Consider the following 4,996-nt stretch of genomic DNA (forward strand, 5'->3'; position numbering starts at 1 on the left):
GTTTTGATGGTTTGTCTTTGTCCTAAGAGAAATTTACAAAACTGACAGCTAATGAATCATAAGAAGGCACAAGGGTGTAACTCTATCCGTGAATCACCGATTGTGATTTTCGACGGTTTTCAATTGCTGATCCATGCACCACGTAATCATGCACACGAGAACTGGAAAAACGTGGCCGAATCGGTGAAATTTGAGCATGTTTTTGGTAGGTTGATTCTTTCGGGCTATTAAAAGTTTCAGTACCTATCGACAACTGGTGAGAATTGTGTACCAAACTGAGATAACGTTGTAAAATCTGTTAATATGCGTTCCATTTCTCACGTTCATCAGCGTATGAACCCGATTCTAAGATTTCTTTCATTTCATTATCAAGACGTGACAATGTCGTTCCCTGTGTTTGTACACTTTTTGGCGTAGTGATACGGTTATCAGACGTCATAAGTGTCTGACCCCTGTCATCAGTAATGGCACCAATCCTGTCTTCTGGAACAAGTATCATATTTCATCTCTTTTGATTGTTTCACTCTTACTATTTACTAATGAGGTTTGAAATCAAAGTACCTAGTATAGGTGCTAGAAGCAGCGGGAGGAACCCCCCCTTTCTGAATGACAATCTTCTTTTTTGATAGGCACTTTTTCCCAACAGCCAAATCACGAAGTACTTTTTTATACGGTTTTAATTTATCTTTCTGAGATTTACCGATTGGTATATTACCGCGTAAGATGTTTAATGCACACTCACATATACAACGTATTAACCCCGTATCAGCTTTTCTAAGTAACGCCTGCCGCTGTTCTTTATTCAAATGACAAAGCGCTTGAAGGACAATTGTCAATTTCTTACTGGGCGTACCTCGCGCCACCATGGTATAAGGAAAACTGACACGTCTGTGTCTTATTACCTGTGATTTATACCTTTCCGCGGTACGTACACGAACTGTTTTTCGTCATTTGGAAAGATCGAACTGCGTGCTCGATAATCTTCAGGTGTGGATTGTTTCAGATCCAGCAGTATATAACCATGCAGCCGTGAGGTGGCGTCTAGGTAGGCTTCTTGTAAACCCGCGGTTGTCAGGATAAACTTGTTGCGCGAGGTGCTGAATTTGTGCACGATCCCGAGGATTCTTGAAAATCACAATGTAATTAGAATTCAGAGAAATATCTCATTGACCCTGTCCCTGGTGAAATATATTCTGTGTTGTGAAAATTACTCACGCATAAAATCGTCAATTTTAATCAACTTGGGTCGTGAATCAGAAAAATAATCTTGACTTTGTGGTAGTCCTCGCCGTGTGACATACGATATTTTATATCGTTGGGCCCGAAAATCGCGATTTATCGGGCCTAATGACATAAAAATATATTGACCATCTCGTGACAAATGCGATTTTTCACTTGCTGTTACTCCTCCCAAAATTCTTTGGTCACCTCGAGAGCTCAGCGGTACTACGATCCCCCAAAACCGTAGCGGAATCACAGAACTCAATGCATTTCAAAATTACTATCTTCAACGAAAGACAGCCATCGTAGTCTATGAATTTTTAACTTTTGGCAAAGGCGGTTTGCCTGTCTTTGATGGTCGTCAGAGGGTTAAAGAAAGATATGGGAAGGTTAAACATACTTTATTCATTTTATATTACGAACGCACAAACCATTTCTCAACCGATTCTCAACTTACAAGGAGTTATTGCAGGCCACGGTTTCTGTGAGGTTTGTAACAGAACATTCACAGATAACATTGAACACCCATGCCCTGGGAAATGTCCTAGGTGCAAGGGTGAGACGATCTGTCAAAGCCTGCGGCGTATAGTTTGCAATGTCTGTAACCGATGATTTATTAATCAGCAATGTCTTGAAAGACATGTGGAGAAGGGATCGGGAAAATTAAAAGGTAAAAGTTCAGACATGAGNGAAAGACATTTGGAGAAGGGATCGGGAAAATTAAAAGGTAAAAGTTCAGACATGAGTGTCTGTGATTCCCTTAAAGTATGTCAACTATGTTTTAGAGTGATTCGACTAGGGAAACAAAACTAAAATCATGAGTGCTGTATACTATTCTGCCGAGCGTATGGGTGTAACCGTGAAATAAATCACCATTGCTATATGCCACCACTGAAGGCGCATAAGCAGCAACGAACGATTTTCATATTTTACGATTTTGAGACGCAACAGAATGTCATTGTCCGTGGTGATGCTGATACAAAATTGCACATCCCTAGTTTTGGCGTAATACAAAAAGTATGTACACAGTGTTGTCGCGACAATGACTTAGATAAAAATTGTCGTAGCTGCGGGAAGCGCGAGTATGTGTTTCAGAATAAAGACACGGCAGTTGGCGGGTTAGTGGATATTGCATTTGCCAAGTATTGTTCCACCGACAAAGTAATTTGTATTGCGCACAACGCGCGTAGCTTCGATGCACAATTTGTTTTACATTATCTCGTCAACATCAAAAGAATACGACTCCCGAGCGTTATTTTAAACGGTACAAAAATAATGCAAATGCGTGTTGGTAACATAATTTTTTCGGATAGCTTGAATTACTTTCACATGCCGTTGTCCAGCATTACCCAAATCATTCGGTTTTGATAATGATATAGCCAAAGGGTAGTTCCCGCACTTCTTCAATGTGCCTGAAAATATTGATTACGTAGGATAGTCACCAGACTTGAGTTATTTTTCTCCCGACACCATGTTCAAGAAAGACCACGACAAATCGTTGGAATGGCACAACGAACAATTAAACGAGAATTACGTTTTCAATTTCAAACACGAGCTAGAATTTTACTGCCGAATGGATGGTACCATTCTGAGAGAGGCATGTATCATTTTTCGTGAAACGCTGCTAAAAAAGACAGGTATTTGTCCGTTCCCCCAATGTAGTACGATTGCGTCGATCTGTTCTAAAGTTTATAGAACTAATTTTATGCAGTCTGATACAATCGGAATTTTACCGTTAGGTGGTACGTACAGATACACAACTACACAGTCAAAGAAAGCTATATCGTGGTTATTGTTGCAGCAAAGACATTCCGAAAACCGTATTATCCATGCAGGTAACGCTAAAGAATACCGATTGCCATGCGGTATTATGGTCGATGGCTATTGCGAGAATGAAAATCAGCAGAAGTGTGTCTTCCAATTTTACGGATGTTTTTGGCACGGGTGTACGACGTGTTATAAAATAAACAGGCATAGGGAGTTACGTGCAGGGGACTCACTTGATACCCGGTATGAAAGTACCATGTTGACAGCTAATAAGATTCGCCGTCTCGGGTGGTACACTTTGATAGAAATGTGGGAGTGCACGTTCGATGATCAATTAAAAAATACCGTACAAGACCGCGATTTTGTAAACAATCACCCTTTAATGAAAAATGCAGAATTGAATCCTCGTGATGCTTTCTTTGGCGGCCGTACGGAAAATTATGTCACCCTCTACGATATCGCAAATACAGAAAAGATCAAATATCTTGATGTTACATCTCTGTACCCTTTTGTCAACAAAACTGGTAAATACCCAATAGGACACCCCCAAGTTTACGTAGACGACGAGTGCCAAGTGTTGATAGGTTGTGATAATAATCTTGATAATGTGGAGGGCCTTGTAAAATGCACCGTTGTCGCTCCGTCTGATTTATATCTCCCTGTGCTTCCAATACGTGCTCATGGGCGTTTAATGTTTCCGTTATGTCGTTCATGTTGTGAAACATTGAATCAGGATATTTGTAATCACCAAGACGACGAAGATCGCGAGTTTACAGGTACATGGGTTGTAGACGAATTGCGAAAGGCCATTGAAAACGGTTATCGAATCGTAAAAATATTTGAAATTTATCAATACAAGATCATTCAATACAACCGGGAAAGTAATATAGACGGGTTATTCAACAAATATGTAGACACTTTCTTAAAAGAAAAGCAAGAAGCCTCCGACTACCCGCAGGATTGTTCAACAGATGAAGATTAAGATGCTTATATACAAGAATATTTTGCGAAGGAAGGCATCTTACTCGAGAAACATAAGATAGAGTGTAATCCAGGGTATAGAGCCTTAGCGAAAATGATTCTCAATGCATTTTGGGGTAAATTTGGGCAGAGAGAGAACTTACCGCAAACTGAAATAATTGCGACAAGGCAAAGATTATTAGAAATGATAAATAACCCTGAACTGGTAATCACAGGGTTGCTTCCCATCAACGAAAAAATGATGTACGTGAATTTTGTATATGAAAATGAGGCGCTTCTACCGACACCCACAGCTAACGTTGTTATTGCGGCCTACACAACAGCACAGGCTCGTCTCAAACTGTACAGTTACTTAGAGAGACTTCAAGAGAGGGTTCTATATTGTGATACAGATTCCATTATATTTGTATGAAAAGACGGTGAGTGGGAACCAGAATGCGGTAAATTTCTCGGTGATTTGACAAATGAGCTAGAAGGTTACGGGGAGGGTAGTTATATCAAGTCTTTTGTATCAGGGGGCCCCAAATTCTATGCGTACCTAGTTCAAACAAGTAATAATGAGACAAAAGAAGTGTGTAAAGTTAAAGGTATCACATTAAACTTCAATAACATTCAAAATATCAATTATCAAGCTCTCGGAGAAATGGTGACACGCGAAAGGGAGGGTCCGATAGTCTTGTCATACGATGCTATCAGACGCACAGAATTTCATCAGGTAGTAACAAAGAAAGAGGTAAAAATGAGTTCTGTTTGTAGCACTAAAAGGCAATGTAGAAAAGTATATAGGACCGTGCCATATGGGTATGTAGCAAACGAATGACGAATAATAATAAATAAAATGTGATGTTTTTACCGAGGTATATAATCGTGGCGTCAGCATTTTTTATTCAATTTCCCGCTCCCACGATATTCGTATTTTCGTCTCGCCTCAGTATTAGTTGTATTTGCGCCTGAGCAACACATCATTATGGATATTGTCGTGGATATACAGGGTTATAAAGGACACTATAACCACTTTATAGCAAAG

The sequence above is a fragment of the Diachasma alloeum genome, unplaced genomic scaffold (assembly GCF_001412515.2).
Source record: "Diachasma alloeum isolate Michigan unplaced genomic scaffold, Dall2.0 Dall_scaffold_00321, whole genome shotgun sequence".
In the NCBI taxonomy this organism is placed as follows: domain Eukaryota; kingdom Metazoa; phylum Arthropoda; class Insecta; order Hymenoptera; family Braconidae; genus Diachasma; species Diachasma alloeum.